At 36.9% G+C, this 22,309-nt stretch overlaps 1 protein-coding gene across 1 annotated transcript in view; it reads right to left on the bottom strand.

The window, feature by feature from the left end:
- Window positions 1–22,309, bottom strand: part of nr2f2 (nuclear receptor subfamily 2, group F, member 2) — a 146,627-nt gene that overhangs the window by 98,333 nt on the left and 25,985 nt on the right. The window lies entirely within an intron of this gene.

A 22,309-nucleotide genomic window follows, 5' to 3' on the forward strand; every position in this document is an offset into this window, starting at 1 on the left:
TCATGCCATTAGGATGGCTAGAGTAATGAAATTTCATTTAATTTGTCAGGAAGAGAGTGCTAATGTTAAAAAGCTTTTGGGTAATAAAAAAAGTCTTGAGAGATGTGAAGGAAAGCCTTAAGTAATTACTCCGTGTATCTTGGGTCCTCATGATGGAATATTTACATTACTGTCATGGAGGTCCTAAGAGTAATTAAATTAGTGAGGTGGGTAAGCTCTTTATTCCCACATTTTTCTACCCTTTTGTGAAAGAAAAGACTAATATGTGAACAAAGCCACTTTTCCCCATGATGGAATTGCTTTGCAGTCGAGCCATGGTGTGCAGGCTTAGTGAATGACTGTTATTTTATAGCATATTAAGTGTATGGCACCTTTACCCTTTTGAACTCGAGTATGTGTAGTACTCCGAACCTTTGATGGTGCAGAATAAGCTTCAGTAAACCTATCAAGGCTTTCTTTAAGATACAATATTGGATTGGTACTTTTGTATGCAGCACTTCAATTTATGCTATTTTGAATTTTTTTGAGAGTGTCAAATTAGCACATAACGCTCATCTGTTAAATCTCAAAAATTGAAGGCAGAAGATAAAACGCCTGTGATCATGCTAGGTAGCAAGTTGAGGATGACAACTGCAGAAGTTAAGAAAATAAATTGTATGATGAAATAATGAATGATGTGTATTAGAGCAGGAACAAGGTTAAGCGTAATGCTATTCCAGTTTACATTCCAAGGGTACAGGCTCCATGATGGTGTTAAAAAAGGTCTTCAGAACAAAATAATCATAAATCCAGAAAGCTGTGTGTTGCGTCTGACATCTCTATCAGGGTATATCAGCATCCTTTCTCACTCTATTCGAGTCTTACCAAGACAGATGTGTGAAAGGGCCTGGAAATGTATCTGACCGCTGGCTTACTCTAATGAATAACTTCCACTTTAGGTCTTGCAATGTAAGCAGAAAATCCACCTTGCAGACGCTGGAGCCCCGTCATGAATCTAACCCGACAGCCGACATAATATAAAGGCGACAACACTTGTATGACTTCCATTTTCTTTGCTTTCTATTGATTTTCAGTTAATAACGGAGGGAAATACTAAACGTCCGTGCTGAGTACCTAATAAATCCTGTCTGAGCTTTTTTATTGAGGCGAATTTAATAAAAGCAGTGGGCTAGGCATGGGGATTTGTCTCAGCGAGTGAAGACAAAAAATAGAGATGAGTGGGGAAGGGTAAATCCAGATGCTAAACACTCAGGCCTGATAACCATGGCAATTTATCCATCTGTTTTACGACTCTATGGTCTCCTTTCACATTTAAGGAAATCTTAGCTCTTCACACAGTGGTTATCAAAGAAGTATACTTTTTTCAATACTGGGTGAGATTTTTAATCCTAGTATTGCATGTTTATATTGTTTTGATGACATTGAAAAGGTAGTTCATGTCAAGTTTAAAGGCCATGGCCTGATTGTCACAAATGTATCTAGTCACAAACGACGTCGTGTCTCGTTGAATTCCTGGAGGCTTCAGTGACTGCAGATACGTTATTAACAACAACTAACTAATGACATGAATGAAAATAGCAAGTAAGTGGAGAAAAACATCCCCCCTCAGGGTGAAATATGTCAACCAATGCATAATTTGTCCTTCACAGACATCAGAGCATTTTATTAACTCAGATATCCGTGTGTTTTAAATTAAAACTAAAAAGAAAATGTCCATTTAATTTATATCAAGGTAAGAGAACTACACCACTATCTCTTTATTCACCCTCAGGTAAAAAAAATAAATAGACAGCCAAGATATGTTGTATGAAGGTAAAACATCAGCTGCGTAGCTATGATGCCAATCAGTTAAGGCAGGGGTTCATTCAGCTAAAGGTCTCTATGAGGGCTTATTATGTGCCTTTAAAGAATAATTTAGAATACAGCACATCAATGCTTCAATAACAGAACAAAAATAACATACGAAGTCGAGGTTGATAACATTTTGCAGTTTCACATTCAGATTCATTACTAGTGCTTATGTCAACGTCAATGACTTCTTGACCATTTAATGTCTCTCTATTACATTTATGAATGCAATAACCGCCCTTGTATGCAATCTCATTATCTAATTTGAAACACAGATTTTCAAGGTAGTTCAAACAGTGAAACAAGCTAGTATTTTTTTCTCATACCATGACTAAAGAAGATAGTTAGCTTATATTAGATATTAAAATCTTGGAAAAAAAGATAAGACCTTTCTCTGCTTCAATAAAGACAGAAAGAGGACGAACCTACAAGCAAATGAAGGCCATTAAAACAATCAGCACACATATCACCAATGATAAGTACGACACTACTGTGGGCACCATTGCATCAACACTTAAAAGGACCCATTACACAGGACTTGTCCTAAATGTGAACACTTATTAATAGGGACTTTAGTACTCTATTAGGCAGGCACCCAAAATGTCTTATTGCATCATGAACATTACCATCACCAATCACATAATCATTTACCCAAACTGAAAAACAGTATTACAACACATCCACCTGTGACAGTGTTAATGTTTTTGCACTATTTAGTTGATATTTAACAGAAATATCAAAGTCCCAGGTCCATTTTCCATTGCAGATGTACTGTGGTATAGCAATTTGAAGCATATGGCTGGCAATTTCTTATTCTTACATTTTCTTATATTTCTTATTGTCAACAAATCTCATGTGCAGAGCCAAACAAAACAAACCAGCAATGAACTCATCCTACTTACAAGTATTGTGTATGCATCCCAAGCTCTGAGCCGTAGATCCCCATTGTTGTCCAAAATCTATTAAAAGTGTGCTACATATCACAACCTTTTGACTTTGTACTAGATTATAAATTTCTCATAGAACTCCAGTACAAAGTCAAGAGGTTGTGATATGGAGCACAACAACCTAGCAAAGCACTGTAAATAGCACCACGTTCCCAGGCATGAGCCCTGGCATCTGCTTACACAGAACTTCTCTCCAGAGACTGAAAATGCAATTGCTGTTATCAATTTTGGAGCCATTTCTAAACAAACTAACATGACCATAATATTCATGGCGAAGGAACATGTAACCCAGTGTGATAGTGTGGCTCTCTGACATGTTTTTGTTTCATGTTTCTACAAATGAGATTTGTCCATAATAAGAAAAATACAGAATATCGCCTGCCATATCCTTTAAGTCCTGAGCATATTTCAACACAGTAAAAAATCTTCTATCCTCATACAAGATACATCTTGTAATCTCGATTTTCAATTTGACTGTGGGAGTCACATTTTTTAATCTACTTCACCATGGTTGCTGCCTTTTAAACTTCTAACTTCACTAACAAACTAATTAACCTAGGAGTCGGAGGTTTAAAATAAAACATGGATCTCTCTATATATGTATTCAAGAACTGTTTTCAATGATTATCACATCTTAATTATGATGCATTTACATGTTGCTGTGTCCTACAGTCATGGATGTCTACTGTATGTACCAACTGAATTGTTAATATAACAAAGTAGAATTTCATCAAGTAGAATAACAATCTACCATCAGCAAAATAGTAGCTTGGCACTGTTTCCTAGAAATTATGCTTATATAATTAGAAAGAAAATTAATGCCCCCTGAATTATATTTCTTATCAACATAATGAGGAAACTTTTGTTTTGATGGACATATTCAATTTACTAATTACATATGAGTATTATTATAAAAACATCATCATGATTATATTATTGCATAACTGTATATCCACTTTCTTAGTATATTTATATATTTAGGATAGATGTTCTATTAAACTCTCAACAGACACTTAATATAAATGTTAATCAGCGTTGAATAAAACTGTATTTCATTGAAACAATAGTTGCACCATTTTACTATTAGGCTATTTGTTTTTTAAGGAAAACTTTTCTACAGGTCCTCCTAAAACCTACATATACAAATATGTAAATTGTGAATTTTTAGTCTAAATATGCTGTAGTAGTGATATTGCTTTTTAGCCCCTGCACCAAAAGAATTCTCAACATTTATTATGCTTCTCTTTGATTTCATTACAGCCCTTTTGTTTGTATGAGAAAAAGCCACTCGGGGTCAAGCCATTAAAGGACTACCCTTGCAGTGGCTACATTTTCTCACAATTGAAAGCTAGAACAAGAGATTAACAGACAATTGATTCAGGGGAAGAGGGAAACCAGGTATTCAAGAGTGATAACCTGCACAGGTCAAGTATCAACATCAGTGACGATTACGATTATCTGCAATTACAATTCCATGCTAAGTTCAAAAGAATGAGCAAGTTGTGTTTAGACTAAAACAATTACAAAGCCATACAAATGGTTAAATACCATATGCTCTTTGACTTTTTATCGAAATGCTTCTCATGCACAGTGATAACATTGTCTGCAACAGTGGTTCTCAACCGTCTGAGTTAGAGCACTGAAGCACGCTTTCTGAAATGAAAATTAAAAAAAAAGATTCCAGCAGACCACTTCATTGCCAACAAAAATATAATGTAAAGTCATATTTAGGAACGACTGAGACACAATGCTGCCAAATACTGGAGTTTGAAATGTCATAATCCTCATGTATTTTTGTGTGTGGTTTTCAAATTATTTACACTGTTCACAGACTGTGGAGAAAGAAAACAATAGGTCAAGTCTTGATCCGCATAGAGTGGAGTCTCAAGTAATTGAGTGGAGACATTTTAATAATCCAAGTTATAAACATCAAGTACATCAGCTTACAGGACTCACAAACATATGGTAATTAACTTTTACTACACTGGTATAATATACTGACCCCCCCCCTCCTAAGAACACGAGAGTCATTACCATATTGCACAAGAGGAATCACTTGCTTGATTGGACATAGCTTTTAAATGCTGAAGAGGTTCAGGAACCCAGTAGAGGTCTTTTAATCTCCTCCATCATGAACAAAATACAAATTGGTATCTATGAAAGATTCACAAGCATTATATGATTTTTGAAGTGGCCATTTGAAGTATTGCAAGTTTTGTGCTCCACCAAACTTTATTTTCTTGTGTATTTTCTCGTGGGCTTACTAAAATATACTCATCGACAAAACATAACAGTTTTAAGACTCCAGCAACAAACTACTTCATTCCTCCTAAAAGTTTTAGCTCCTAAAATGGTTCAGGTCCACCATACTGTCTCCTCACATCGGCCGGAAAGTGAAAAAAAGTAATAATTTAAGTTATTTTCACTTAATTTAGTTTAGTTCTGTTTACTCAGTGAGTAGTCTCAGCAAGTTAACAGGAAAAACTTTTATGGGTTCACTAAACTTAGTCTGTTTTAGGAATACAAAATTCTGTGTTTCTGCATTTCAGACTTGCAGGTTTTTGTTGAATAATGTGATAATATAATCTGTTAAATAAAAAATATACTATTTACATATACTTTTTGTATTTATTGTAAATTAAATTAATGAACTTTCAGACTCAAAACCCAAACATTCAAGTTGCCTTGAAATTTTGAATTTTCCTAACTTTGTTATTGCAAAGCAATGACGAAAGTCAAATTCACAACAGTGTTGTCCTACTCTTGATTCCCTATAAAACTGAAAATTCCTTGACTTTCACTAACACACACACAAAACTTCAACTAAATACTGAAACACACTATTATTTCATGCTCAGGCCACATCCCATTCTCACACTTAAAATATATTCAGTCATTAGTACCTTTCAATTGTTGAAAAAATAAGTATATCTCAAATAAATGACACTTAGATAAAACAACATTTAAATATGCTGTAAAATCCTGCCGATGATTAAAATCATTTACACAGGACCTTGCATTTGTTTTGAGGAGTGTGTCTGTTCACTTTTAATAAGGCGAGCAGGCGGCACAACAGTTTCCTGTGTTTTAGAGCTGGTGGTACCAGACCTTCTCCATCTACTCAGCTGCTATTATTCTGTCAAGAGCTGCCGTGTTTTCCCGAGGAAAGGAAGTTATTTCATTTCCACCTTTTGTCTGTGTCTGAATGTGAGCGACGCTCTTTCAGCAATATTCACTTGATTCAACTCCCCTCTCCATCCTAACCAAAATATACAAAGTTTCTATGGCCTATAACTCTTGTTGGTCCCAGAAAAATAGGAATTTCCTCAATTGGTGTAATTCCCCACACCAGTTTTCAACAGTTTTTTCTCCTAGCTTCAGTGGATTCCTGCCTTTCCATCAGCTGCATAGACTGATGTCTGTCAATTGATTGCACGATGAGGGGACAGACAACAAAGTAGATGCCAAAAAATATCTGCTAAGTTGAATGAAAGGTTATAAAAACCTAGTTGGTTTTAGAAAAAATGACGCTTCACAATGTGTAATGTATTTCTAAGAAGTGTATGTCTATTAGCAGTGCATCCTGAACAATAAATAAAGCAACAAGTCTTCCAAATTAAACAACACAATAGGTAATTTTCTAATCTGGCGCCCCTATTGGCAGTAATCAGCAGGACAACATCATTTGTCGGTGCTTTCCAAAACTGTTACAAATTACTGTTAAAAATATGGATGTTTTATGATGTGACAATGCTGTGGTTAAGGTCTGGTTATGTTTATGCACAAAAAACACTTGGTTAGGTTTAGGGAAAGCTTGTGGTTTAGGTTACAATTATCACTTTATTAAGGTTAGAGAAGCGTGTGGTGTGGGTTTAAGTTACTATGTCCTTAAAAGTGACCATCATCGTCATGGCTACAATAATAACCACAGGGTTAAGGTTAAGCGACAATCATATCTTTAAAAAAAAAAAAAAAAAAAAAAAAAAAAAACTGTCCCGAGTTGCATTTGGAAATGTCACACTCACAGTTACAAACAAGAAATGAATGAGGAAATTTGTTGACATATATACAACAAATGCGCCACTACTCCAGGTCATAATTACTATGGTTGCTAGATGGCATCTGTCCCTATATAAATGTAACTATATGTATGTTTTTGGCTGACTGACATTATGACCTATTGCGTTGTTTTTCTTGGGAGGTCAGTTTCAAATAAAACATCTTGATGAGAATAAAAAAGGAAGCTTCCTTGGCCCATTTTACAAATGTCCTTATAGGTTTGAATAATGGATAGATTTAAAAACACTATGACTACACTTGCGAATAAAATAGACAAACCTTCACTGTTGCAGTAACTTCTCACCCACATCACGTTTATTTTCAAACGTGAACCAAGTAACATTTGCTGTCATCAGTCTGGCAGCCACAAGCCTACAGCACTGTTGGGTGATTAATTACATTGGATTACTATCCTTTGACCCTTTGTCCTTGACCCTCGTTTGTTGAAAATATTAGTTGGACTGAGAAGAAGGTTTTATTTTCATTAGACTGAGCCCAAGTGCAAGCTCAGAGTGGAAGTGCAACTTTCTCAGTTTTGGTAACCGTATGCTCAAACGCAATCTGGTGCAATGAGGCACACTCTGGAAAAGAGGCTAGAACGGGATAAATACATTATTAATAGAGTTAATTAATTATCAGCAGGTACAGTGTGGGTGGACTTGGCTGTTCAAATAAACTCATTTCTTTTTTTTTGTTAAGCTGTGCTCTGCAATAATGTGTTAACAGTTTTCTAGTGGGCCATGAGGAAAGTCCAGTATGGCTTCATATTAGAAAGAGACTGTCCTTGTCAAAGAGGTGCATGTCCCAAGGTGCAATTACAATGTGCCCAAATTATGTAATTATACAGCACTGCAAGTATGCTTCAGAGGACATATGATGCCTCTTTCAGTTGAATTCAAGTTTTAGGACACACAGATATGATAACGGTGCTATTAGGTCACGATTTGAGCAACTTTTAGTGCAATAAGATGTTTAAAATGCAAGTAATCTACAGCTAAGATGGCAAAGTTGATGTGAAAGGTTGGTGGAAACCATGTCAATTAATTTGAAAGAACTATTGAGAAATTGGAAAATGGGTCAGGTACCAGCTATATTACTGAGCTTTTTGATTTGAATGCAAAGTGTGACAATAGAAACTGTGAGAGGGCGTTAAGCCAACACAGAGGTGACTTACTTTACAATTCATCTAATGCTTGCTAGATACTGGCTCTAAGACAACGCTGTCTGTTACAAAGTCAGTGAAGAAAACCTCTCGTGAAATGGGAGTCTCCTTGGATCAGTAGCCACACAGATCAAAGGTGAGGAAAGTGATACTTTGACTCTGCACAAAAGAGCTATTTTTGTCAGGTACCCCTAAAAATTGTTACATGACACAGTTGAAACATTTCTGCAGCTTGGATGTACATGAAACTGAATGGAAATTATATCATCAGTACAAAAGATTAATGACTGTGTTAGAAAATATCTGGTTACTTGATGAAAAGTCAAAGGTACAAGCCTGTGTACATGAGGTAGAAGTTAACTACAGCTCAAAGTGCATTTTGGCAAGAAACATCCAGTCACAGAGCTTAAAATTATGTTATGTGCGACACTAATGGGGGGCGAAAAAGCTAAAGATTACTATTTTGTATTGTTAAGAAAACTGAAAACACCAGCTTGAATCAATTCACTGTTAAATCTTTGGTCAATTTTGGATGAATTCAGCAACTACGATCTTTACGTTTTATTCTCAACTGCAATCGCGGAATGTTTTGAATACACTATAAATCTAATTCTCACCTCTGACTGACCTCTTCTCCATGGCATACCAAAATGAAAGACAAAACACAATTTCTCAGATATGAAGCTGAAACTATTTAAAATGGTGGTAATACCATGAACCAATAGGATCGTTACATAATCAAAGAGAGTCTGAAAGAAAAAATTAAAATGGGAATTCACAATAGGGAGAAACACTTCCAGCAGCTTGTCCCATTTTGAAACTCCATGCAGGCCCTTCCATCTTTTGAATATAAGGATTCAGGTTGACAATTGGTGAGGTGTCTCTTTAAGTGATGGAAATGACTCAGATGCCTTGCACTTCATGCGGCCAGGTCACTTGCAGGCAATAAGTGTCGTCATCAATGACATTAAAATTGTTCTGTGCCACTGAATTGCCAAACAAACACTACATCCTCATTGTGCCTCAAGAAAATGTAATTTCGCCTGTGCAAAGCTGTGTCTTGCGCTATGCACCTGCATGATATAGAACTAGTGTCCCATGCTCCTAAGAGTCATAATTTAAAAGTCATGGGTGTCCTTCACATCCCACCACTCCTGTTATTGTTGCTGCCTGACCTAGATGGCCTCTCCAAAAGAGACACTTTGCTCTGCAGGACTGCTGTTAATCCTTTAAGAGAGCTATGAGCTTACCCATCTGCTCCTGCAAAACCTGCAATAAAAATGCAAGTCTATTTAATGGCACTGTCCTTAATATTGCTATCATCTGAAATGTCATCTTAGTTAAGCAACTGGTATCTTAACTGAGTACACAACTGTTTTGGGTTTATATTATGTTATTATTAGTTCATGAAACACATTTTTTCTCTTTTTCTAGTGAGAAAGCATTTATCCAGTAATCTCTCACTCTTGGCTTTTGTCCACTGATGTGCACAATATATGACCTGTCCTCCTGCAGGGGGGAGCAGACACATTAGGAGCAATGAAGCTAATGATATCAGAGCACTCTATAGAGCACATCAGTGCACAGGGATGACAAACCTGTCAGAAGGCATAATCTAGGAGGAGGTCGTAACATCCTCAGAAAACTGTAGCGATTTGCTCTTCTTTCTCTGCCATCCCGTAATAATGGAGCACCAATAAATTCCTTACCTGCCACAAGGCAGTGAGTTCACACGTAATAGCCAATGGCATTAAGGGATGAAACATATCAAAGAAATTGGTTGTCTTGCCTGGCTCCCAAGACCGTGTTACAGTCTTAATTTTCAAGATGCCCAGAAACCTTTTATCACTGGCTTGTTTTAGGGTGATTTCTCTTCTTAACACTCCTTAGCAATACAGTTTTCATGTCACCAGATGTCCTGTGGGTGTGAAACAACAGAATATTCCTCTGAGACTCCCCAGAGGTATTTGCACTGTAGCACATTGTAGTGACGTAACTGTAAGATTGTCTGAAGCAAAGTGCCATTGTTCTTCCTGGAACTGACTGAGACCATCTTATTTGTTGTTATCATTAATTGTATCAAAGATGGACATCATGACAGCTCCCTAAAAGTGAAGCCAAAACTTCTCGATCACCCCTGGTGGCTGGCTGCAGTATAGGTCATAAGTCCCGCCCCCTCTATGTTCACGGATGGGACATGAGCCAAACTAAAAACATCAAAGTACATGTAAAAAAGAAATGTTTCCCAAAGATGGTTTCTGTTATTTTTGGTAGTTCTTACCATGCTGATGTTTGTTCAAGTGCTCATTTTTCCGATGTTTGTTTTTAATAAGTTATTTGATGATATAAAAAAGGGGGTGTGACATCATGATGGGCAGCTCTAACGGCCACTCCATCAGGCAGTGGAACAGCTGAGGGGGCCCAACTCTACTGCGCAGACTCTGGCTACAAATGACGTCACACAAGCAAGATGGCAGCTTCCGGAAGGGAGATAATTTGGCTTCACTTTGGCATAGCAGCAGGAAGTGGATACGCGTTGTCCAAATTTCTATCCAGTCAACACATGATTCTGCAACTGCATTGTGTTTTTGTTGTTTTTTTGTTTTTTTGGGGGGGAGGGTTATATTTGCAGAAAAATCTTGTTTTTTTCCCCAGGAAAAAAATATTGAAAACAAACATGTTTCTGATTTGAAAATCAGGAGCAAAGACCAATGACAGCAAGAAGTATGTTCATCCAATCAGGTACAGGAAGGGTTTATGTTGTTAATCATCTTGAGCCCAAAAAGATTACAGGAAGCAAACTGGTGTTGCTGGGCCAATACATCATGACTGTGAGATCTCTCACAACAGTGTTCACATTCAAAAATAAACGTGAAAATGTTCTATTTTCTCAAAATATGATTAGTTACTGTTTGTGTACTTGTGTTTGTGTCTGTGGCTGGATGAGGGTTTTGTTACAGGGTTTGGTTACTGACATGACAGCTATAAAGAATTTGCCATAAACTGTTTATTATGATGATATACATAGCTGTTTTCTCAAAAACAAACTTGGTATCACTAGTTCATCCCTGAAAAATACATTAAGGTATTTGTTTTTTTAAAAAGTGATACCTAATTATGTTAATATCTACCAGCACTAACTGCTTGCCGAAGACTTCCACAATAACTCCTTAAAATATAAGATTAATCTGTTATATCATACATCTTATCTGTGTTTGTAAGAAGTGTGTTATGACAAGATGTATGTATCTGGATCAGGAGAGAGGAAAGGTATGTTGGATGTCAGAGATAATAGAAAAGATTGGTGAATAGGTCTGAATCCTGAAGCATACTTGTGTTAATCCTGCTCTAGGTTGCTGTGCTGAGACTGCTTGTATTTACATATGCAGAGGATCCCGCTGTTTTGAGCACACCATTGACAAGACAGAGCAATTAATCATCCCCAAATACTCCCGCCGTGCAACAGACGACCCTTGCAGAACATGCTGCCACAGAGGGTGTGCAGGTGTGAATCAAGCTGCAAGAAAAATCTTCATGGCCAGCCTCTTCCTCAATCTTCCATGTTTGTCAGGACTATCTCTATATTCAACAGAAATCATACATCTAATATTTGCTCCTACCCTGTTTTTTGAACAAGAGACACTGTGTGCTAAATCAATTTAGATTATATTGCAACTCACTGCAAAAATATGTACTATCTGTACTTGTACTATCATCTTTGTTACAAGCCCAGTATGTATAGATGGGTGCTTAATTCCCAGAGGCAAAAAACAAAACTCAGGAGAAGAACAGCACTCTACTTAGGCTAAATTGGTTATTCATCTGCTAAAAATGGCTGCTGTGGTTGATGAAAGCGAAGAGACTTAACTGTACAGGAAATGTGGGTATCATAAACCCAAACAATGAGCTAAATGAGGCTAAAAACTTAAGTAGAGCTACAGAGTTGGATGATAATTCTCCAGTACATCACATTTTTTTGGAGAAAAACACAAAGATCTGAGAAGAAATGTTTAAATCTTAATTTTTGGTGATCTGCAATCATTACAAACTGTATCTATACTACTATTACATCTATTTGTCATAAGAGTTAAACAGCAAATCACATTAACAACAAATACAAAACCTAATTGGGTTCACTGCTTGCAAGAGTCCATGCCAACAAATCACATGCTAGGTTGTCTTATTTCATATCAAGAGACATTGTCTCCCAATCGTTTTCAAACCCCTGGAGCAAGGGAAGATTGTTGAATTTCTCTGAAAACCATCTGCTTGTTCTGAACAACAGGGGATAAGAACATGCTGAGGAGTAAGCTCTCCAGATAGCTTGCATTGGCTTCTGATTCTCTTGCCTTTAACGTTCCTTCTGGCATCCTATCTTTGGAGATACCACATCCACAGGCCTCTGGGAGGTTCGACTTGTTGATGAGTTGAAATATATCAGCTGTCCATACTTTGTATTTAAGGGTAATATCTCGTCTGAACCATGATGTCTTACACTTACATTTTCCACATTTTTCACAAAAAAAGCTCCTCAGTGATCACCATAATCAGTTACACTGTGATAGATATTTCTTGTTTTTTTAAAAGGAGGTACTGTCCAGCACTGATAAATTCAGACCAGGTTAGACAAACGGCACACCTTTTTTAAGTACTGCCCTTACAGCCAAGGGCAATATGAAGTACAGAAAATAACACCATTGGTTGTATGAACATCTGCTCCCTGGGTATTCGATTTCCCAGGCAGATGTTAGACCCCAGCTGCTATCACAAGATAATTTGTATGTTTGTGGTGAGAGCTCCCATTTGGCTCTTCTGTTGATGGTTATGTCTTCCTTTTGTGAATCAGCCAGTATCATTGTTAAGTATATTTTACAGTCGCTCCCCCCCAGATGCCCTCTATGCCCCTGACTGTATGAATCCACCTTAATGTTTTTAGATATTTTGTCAGACTAAAAGGTCAGGTGAAATATTTCCCTCCCATATACTGTACTGTTTATACATATAATAAGTGTTTTGTGCAATTATTGTATGCTGTTCATTCTAGCATGAAATAAAGGTGATGTCAAAACCCATCAAACAACATTTATTGTTGGTTAGCATTCAATTTATTTACATTTAATATTATTGTATTTACCTCTCTAGAATAGTAGTTTTTGTTGGTAGTGGTGGAGTCCACCATTCCTGCAATTGATTCAGATTGTTTACCTAAGCACGACGGATATACAGGAAAACATGAATGCACCAGGACTGAAATCTTTATAATTACCAATTAAAGTAGAGCCAGAGCAATTAATCGGCTATGTCGATATTAGCTTATTGCTAATTTATTAGTATCAGCATATAAATTGGCTGAGTTACAGAAAATGCAGAACAGAAATCCCAAAGATGTGTTTGGTAATTTAAAAAAGTTTTACCATTGCAATGGTTTTGCCACACAAGAGCAGTGATACAATGATTTTTCAATTATACAATGCCCTGCTCAGTACATCCTGGTCGCAATTCTAAAGTAAATTTAAGTGATCCTTATAAAAATGTTTATGCTATGTATTTATTTTAAAAATTAAGCCAATATATAATTACTGAATTTTAAAACAAATATCAGTATCACAAATCCAGCATGGACTGGGCTCTAGATTTAAACATACTACAAAGTCCAACTTTAAACTAAATACATATGTGTTTTTTGTATAAAGCTTTGTGTAATGAACTAGTATGAATGTCAGTTAATCTTTTATTTAAAGTGAAATAAGAAGCCATTGCTTTACTTTTCATGTTTTCCTGTTCATTCAGTGACCTTGTCCCACTCATGACAACACTGGACTCAAAATGATACTCCCACTGAAACCAGCAAGCACACGTTATTGATCTTGTCATGTTTAGAACTCAAAAACTACGTAACTGTTGCAGCATGTTCCCTGAAGCCTGTAACATTATCTGCAGGCATGTATGTGTGTGTACATCAAGCGAAAGATTAGGTAAAACAGCACAAACTGTATATGACAGTGTTTTCAAGCGATAAAGTGATCACACAATCTGGACAAACTATAACTATATTTTGCAAATATTGAATATGTAATTGTACAGTGAAATGATAATGGCAGGCTGCTCCTTCACAGTATCTACAAAAGAAATGCCAGTTTAAATCAATTTGGATTGAAATCAAATGTACTTCAAATTTTCTTCATTTTATTTAATTAAAATATTCCGATTCAAGTTGCTGCCATCATTAATACATAGGTCTCCATATCATCAAACTCCTCTTATTCTAGCTCAACACTACAACTGCATAGCTTTGTCCTTCATTCTGTGGTTTCACCTTAGCCCCACACACCAGTTCACATGCAGGTAATGTCATCATCTATGACATGTGAAAGAGTAGGCAGTCTACGAAAAAGATAACTCAAAAGATATTAGTCTCACACCTGACCCGGGAAAAGAAATGTAGCATTATCTGCTAGAAAGAAGCATGTCAGAGTCTCACAGGTCTTAACTTGACCCCACCACTCCTCACTTTTGTTGAAGGCTTTAAATTCTCCCCTCCCAAGTTCAGAGTCGATTTGTTATCAAATCAAGCGTCGAGCATCTGATTCATTGCTATTCAGCACTCTGGCTGATTTATATGCAGAATGTAAAACAGATGCCTTATGCGATACATATTTATGGTGAGCCCTGCTCTCAGAAGATTTATTATAGGTTCTTTCATCGGGGTGTGCATGAGCTGCGCTATGATGACTTGTATTTCCTCTCAGCTGCCAATGCCAAACTCATTAAAAAGAGGTGTGACTATTAATATACATTGTAATACTGACAGCGCCTAATTTATAACCCGAGTACATGTTTGGGGTTTCTTCTTTCCTCTCCTCTCATTGTTGGGGTGGGGGTAGTGATCTTTTTCTATCTTCATATACTGTACATCCTTGAGTGTCCTCATGTGCATGTGCTTGTTTGGCTCATGTGTGTACTTCCATACATGTACCACACAAACGGAGACACCATTTTTCAAATGCTTTTTTGTTCTCTTATTATATACCATATTGATTTATTGGTAGTAGTCCCTTGACCCTTATATACCCTCCTCCCTTTGGGCAATATGAAGTCTAAACCAGATTCTGCTATGTTCAACCTTACCATGAGCTCCTACTAACATAGATTTATGTTCCTGACTTTTTGACGGTGAGTATTTTGTTTTTGTTTGTATATGATTTTTTTAGTGGCAATGTTGGCATGTCAGTTGGTCAGTTGGACTGCCACTTTGGTCCAGACTGAAATATCTCAACAACTACTGGATGGATTACCACTACATTCTGCACAGACATTCATGATCCTCAGAGAATGAATCCCACTGACTTTGGTGATCCCTTGACCTTTCCTCTAGAGCCACCATGATGTTCACATTTGTGGTGTGGAATGATATGACTCAATAACTATTGGATGGATTGCCATGAACTTTGGTCCACACATTCATGGTTCCCTCAGGGTGAATTGTAACCACTTTGGTGATCCTCTGACTCTTAATCTAGCACTACCACTGGGTCAAAATTTCAGTTTGTAAACTGCCATAGTTTATAACCAAATACCTACAAAACTTCTGGCATTAGTATCAGCCTCAGCTGTACTTTGTGTTTAGTGCTAATTAGTACACATAAGTATGCTAACACTCTGAATTAAAATGTTGAACATGGTAAAAAATACCTGCTTAATAGCATTGCTGTGTCTCAGACAGCTTAATGGAGCTGCTAGTGTGGCTCAGGGACTCTTAGTCTTGTTTTAAAATGACACTTTTACATTTTTTGAACATTTCACCAAACTAGAATGATAAGTCTTCACATTCTTGAAAAAATATTCTGTACAAGTATTCACAGACAAACACACACACAGAAAATATGAGTCAGTCTTTGGTAGCTGATGATTAGTCATCTCTCTTGTGATTACTAAAGCTTAGTGGTTAGGTGCAAAAAGGGCATATGAGCAACATGTTGTTATAGTCTCAGTACAAGCAGGTTGAGGCAAGTTATGGTACCGTACCAGTGGTTTTACATATTTTACTACAAATCATGTTCTTTGCTGGTAGCAATTTTCCTCCCTATACTCGCCTAAAGTAAAGAACACCTCTGCTAACATCAGAAGAAATTACATTTTTATCAAAGATAATATTATATAATATATTATAAGGCTTCTTAAGCTTCAGGGAAAACAAGTAGTGGCACTAGCAAGAACTACATATTTAATGAGTGAGGCGATCTTTTAAGCCAACATGTCGTAACTGCATTGATAACGAGATAAGATGTGTAAGGATCTGTCAACTAAGCAGGTGATTGAATGATTGATCACATTGCGTTGTTACTTCGCAATCAAAGTAATTAATCAGAGCAGCACAACATCAGAAAAAAGATTTCAGTCATTATACAACACCAACTGAAATCTTCAAAATGTGCAATTTTATCAGAAAGTATGCCGGTGGCACCACAAAACCTGCAACTCTTTTGAGAAGGTGTCATGTGATTGTAGAGTTACCAAGAGGCACCATTAACACAAGGCAAATAATGGTAGCGTTTGCAACTAATGCTACTTTCAACTGGCCCCAACTCCTCCCCATTACTAAAGCCATAATCTGTTTTATTTACAGGGAAATGCAACCATACAGCATTACTGAAAATACCAATTTCAGTAGGATGAAACTAACTGGTTTCTTTGGAGGAACCCTACATCTCCTTCCTTTCAGTAAGAAAAAAAAGCTGCTGTCACTTTTCTAAGGGCTAACAATTATTCTACTTCATAAGTAAAGATCTATTTTATATCAAGAAATAGAAGCTAAAGGAGACAAAACAGAGTACATATGAGGCAGTAAGAATATGGAACAACTTCATGGCCAGGTTCATAGTGCATATGTGTATATTTAAAGGAATGGTTCAACATTATGGGAAATGAGTCATTTGCTTTCTTGCTGAATTAGATGAGAAGATTGAAACCATCCTTAAATCTGTCCATTAACTATGAAACTAGAGCCAAGAGGAGATTAGATTAGCTTAGTTTAGCTTAGCGTAAAGACTAGAAACAGGGGGTAATGGCCAGCTTGGCTCACCCCGAAGGTAATAAAATCTCCCTAGCAACAACTCTAGAGTTCTCACATTAACATATTATATCTCATTTATCAATGTAAATGTCTTGGAGTCTTGTTGTCACCGTGATATTGACAATCAACAGCAGAGATGTAAGGAAGTTACTGTTTCCGGCTGATAGTCACCGAAAAATAGTTATATAATTTTGATGTACATGAGTGACTGCACTTTTTGTGAAGTTCAAAAACTCTCTAAGTATGATGCAAATTCATCATCAGTCAGAAATGTTTGAACAGAACACTCAAAGAGGCCATTATATTTAAATTCAGTGACAAAAACAGTGATCTGTGGATTAACTGAAAAGCATGGGTCCAGGTAGCCTGACGCTGTGGAATTTATGCTGGATCTTCTTTCAGCTGAAAATTATTGCAGAAAAACAGTCCAAAATATTAACTGATTTTAACACTCTTATGTTAAAGTCACCTAAAACATAAGATTCAAATAGCCACTTATTAGATAGATAACAAGATAGAAGAACAACACTTCATCTCAAATAATTCCATAATGATATATTACGTTTAATTATTTGTGAAGCGGTTTTAATGGAAATTCTTTGCAATTTAAATGTACACAAAATATTTACATTGGAGTAAATGTGATGGACTGTTTTGAATAGTAAGCTAGCACTGTTAACTGAAACAATGTAATTCAAGGAGAAACCACTAGCTTGCAAGAACAGTCTGAAATAATGTATTAATACTGATATACTGTAGAAATATGGACTGGCTGGAGTGCTATTGTTTAAATGTTGGCACTGACATAAAAGCCATTAGATTCATTGCACTCACTACCTCTTAATAAATATTGGCATTTAAGTAAAAAGGTTGAGTTTCTTTTGCAATTGTTTATTTGAGCTTTTGGAGTACATGTAAAAGTTAAAACGTAAACGCTTCTCCTACTTGACATAACAAATATAAACAGCGTTTTTCTTAAGTAAACAGTCACAGACAATAAGTCACCTGGCAAGACTACACAAGCTAGAGCAGAAAAGAGTAGAACAATTTTGTGCTTTTATCCCTTCTCGTTCTAAACGCATCCCAGTCATCTATCCCCATTTCTGGCTCTCTGTGTCTCTCCCTCGGCCCACACTTGAGGTGCTTTTATGTTGCACGACCACTCGAATTTGAGCCCAGGGGGACTCTACGGGTCCCTGAGCGAGAAAGCCCCAAAAAATCTATAGACCAGATGTATGATGTTATATGGTCAAACTGGCAAACACAAAAGGTCTAAAAACAAAAGCCATGAATTAACCGAGAGGCTTTCAACAGTGTGTTTTCAAAACAGCCCAGCTGAGAGCTCAGATGCCTCTCCTCCCTCTCAGTCACTCCCTCGCTCCAGTCTTGCTCTCAGCATTACCCCATCTCTCTCCTTTCTCCTTCACTCACTATCTCCCCCTTTTCCCTGTCTCCTCCTCTCTGTCTTATTCTCTCTCTGCCACCCCCCGAGACTAAATGCTTAAAAAGAAAAGAAAGGACACCATTTTTGCTAATTAGTTGAGGACTTAACAGGCGCAGGATATGCTGCCTTAGTTTTTCATCTGCTGTCCACGGGCTGTCGACTGTCCTGTGAAGTTGAGCCTGTGTGGCTAAAAGTAGAAGAAAGGAGTGGGGTAGACACACACAAATGCCTCAGTGGAGATCCTGAACAGGCCTCCAGTGGGGGTTGAGCTCAAAATGGGGGCCAATCATTAGTATTTAACATTTGGGAATAAAGAAGCCTTAAATTAGAAGTGTAAATGGCTCGGTGCCCCACCTCCATCTTTAGAAATGTTCACAGGCTTTTTTTTTTTTTTTTTAATCAGTGGGTTGTTGTTTTTTTTGGTATGTTTGTATGTGTGGACTTTGCTTGTGTAGTAACAATAAACTTAAAAAGAGAAAGAAATCAATCTAAAACAAAGTTTTTAGCAAAAGTTTTGGCAGATTTTTTTCAATTATTTTTTAATTTATTATACTGTGAGTGTTATGCTTTACTACATTTTTAAAAAGCTTTAGAATCACTTAACATGTCAAATTGTGTAAGTGTACATAAATGTGTCTGTGCAGTGATATATCAAAACCTCACATACACTAGTAACACTAATGACAGAAGACCGCACACATTCTGCAGACGCCGCAGGATGGTATGGACAGTGATCTATGTTGTTCATTGCTAAATGTTACATAACCTATGTTAATGACATTTAGGGGATTGATCTCACTAGCTATAGACAGTATGTAAAACCTGGTTTCACATATTTTCTATGAAATATGCTGCTGCTTGTTGAGCAAACACACTCAACATCAGCACCATGTTCCCAACTACTCAGTACGGCAGCATGCCAATACTTCCTTAGGAACCAAAATCATGTCCAGCAAGTAAAAACAACAAACACAGAGAAGACAAAAAGAAGTTCAAGGCATAAACTTGATTTACATTTCACAAACCGCCAGGTCAGTTACAAGGTTATTCTAAAAATATGTATTCATAATCACATTAACATATGCAGGACATAGCAGACAGCTTTCAACTCTAAACCCTCTTAATACCCATAACGTATTTCATGTCACTGAGTCAAGGGGGGGGGGGGGGGGAAGGAAACTGATGTTAAGCCCAAGCGTCTGAGGTTTAGAGAAGCACAACAAAGTGGAAAATTAACAGAGTGGAAACTTAATAAACAGTTGCTTCACTACAACACAATTTAGAATAATTCCCGCAGGAAGAGAAAGGCCAAGAGCAGAGGAATGGCAATGAGACTCGCAGCAGAGTCCTCTGCTATGTTAAGACAGGAAGTCAGGGGTGAGGAGAGGGAATCTGTGAGTCAGAGTTCAGCAATCACTATTAAAGAGGGGCAGAGTGTCTCTGACTTGGAACAGCCTTTCAGCCTAAAAGTGTTCTTACAAACACTTTATTTTCCCTGATAACTGAATCAGATAAAGCAGCTGTCAGAGGTAGAATTGGTAGTTTTGTTGTCATGTCCTAAAACACTGGTACAGAGATCTCTAAGTGTCTGTTATATTGTACATTAAAAGGGAAAAGGATAAAACGACAGGGGCTGCTAGCATTCTCAGCTACTTAGCTCAAATGGGTGTATTTATCAGAGATGTAAGACACACATCCTATTAAACCAAGGGCACCAGAGAAATTCCTCACATGATCACCACAGCCCCATAACTGTCTGGGACAAAAATGGAGGCTGCGCCGTATGTCAGTTATATGGAGCAATAACCAACTTAAAGAAGTGTGGTAATAAAACCATTTACCTGATCCTGAAAAATGAGGAGAGGAGCCCCCCCTACCACACTAAAACATAGTTGCATAAACACATGCTTAAAGTTTGTGATCTTTGTTATTTTGAAGTGGGGTTTTTTTTGGCAAAAGATAAAATAAATATTGTATTTTAAGATCCATATAGGCAAAAAAGCAAAAATGCACATAGAAAAAACTGGATGGGCAATGCAAAATAATTATTTCACTGTTATTTTCCTAATTTTAGAGATTTTTTTTTTTTTTTACAATTACTAGGGGGGTAATAGTCTTAGGTACTGTATCACTCTTTTTTATTTGGTTGTTGATGTCATGGTGTATAACGAAACATCATATTTTCAATATAATTAGTGCTGACAGTATGTAAGAATTCAAACTTTCTTTTGTATGATTTGTGCATTCAAAGGTGTATTTTTGACAAGAAAGTGATACAAACAGTAAAAGTGTCTGAAATGAAACACGTTCTATATGTTATGTTATTAGAGAGCAAGATGAAGAATTACTTGGCAGTTATTTTTGTCACACGGCATGAAGCTAGTGAAGACGTGCCAGGAGAAATGGATTAAGCAATTAATTACTTTTATAATGGTACATACACTGTGCTCTGTTTGTTCTAATTCAGTCATCACTTATTAGTGTACTGTACTGGATATTAGACCCGAAACAATTAGCTGTTTAATCGATTAGTCGATCAACAGATAATTTAATCAGCTATTATTTTGGTAACCTATTGTAAAAGGTATTTTTTAAAGAAAAAAAAAAGCCAAACAGTATCTAGTTCCAGCTTCTCACTTGTCAGGATTTTCTGATTTTCTTTGTTTTATGTGATAGTAAACTGATCCATCTGTGACTTTTGGACTGTCGGTCGGACAAAATAAGTAAATTGAGGCTTTAGGAAATTGTGCTGGGCATTTTTTTTTTACATAATAGGTAAAATAATTGACAAGTGTTAGTTGCAGCTCTACTGTATATAGTATATACAGTAAATGTTATATGTGCTCCACTGGATTTGTGCAGCGCTCCATTTCCAACCGCTGACATACTGTTACTGAATGTCATGATGTATTACCGGCGTGTGAAAAAATGTTTTGTTGTTGATGTTGTGGTTTGTCTTGTTATTGTTGTTGTCATTGTGGCGGCTGTTTTTGTCACACATATCTGCACAAAGACTTGTGTTATTGAAATTGTTAGAGATTGCTGATGCAGGGAGGTGAACATACAGTAGTTGTATATTGTGTTTCTGTCTTTTTTGACAGGCAGAATGGAAGTGCTGAGTAAACTGACTGAAAGAATAAACTGACTGAAAGAAACAATATGAGGGTATAAACCAGCTCTCAAAGACTGCTGAAACGTGGAGTAAAAGCGACTAAATGGACCACTGCTGTTAGCAGGCAACACTAAATTTGTTGTAGGGAAAGCTTAATAATCATTGTGAACAAGGTAACAGAATTAACAAAGATTAATTGAAAAATAGTCAAATAAAAACTGCCTTCTAGTATCCACCTATCCATTCTTATAGTAATATCTATTTTGATTGCATCATTTTAGATTGTAGCAATAATTACAGAGCACAATTTCATAACAGTACAACCTGGGAGAGTGGGTGTGTGTGTGTGTGCGTGTGTGTGTGCGCACATGTGTTTGTGTGTGTGTGTGTGTGTGTGTGAGAACAAGCATGTTGTTCAGGAGTCAGGCAGGATTATGCTCTGAAATCCTCTGAAACAGGAGCAGCGGGGGCCACTTGAGGCAGGGCAGTTGGGCAAACTGTGAAGCTAGTCTCCAGTAGAAATGTGCTTATTTATGTAATCATCCAAGAAATATCTATTCTATTGCTTGTGAAAGCATCTAAGATGGGAACTCCGAGCTCCTGTTTTCTCCAATTCAGGATCAAAATAACAGTATAACTGCTCCCCCTGGTGTGCTTATTGCTA

Source organism: Thunnus albacares, chromosome 7 (assembly GCF_914725855.1).
Source record: "Thunnus albacares chromosome 7, fThuAlb1.1, whole genome shotgun sequence".
NCBI lineage: Eukaryota > Metazoa > Chordata > Actinopteri > Scombriformes > Scombridae > Thunnus > Thunnus albacares.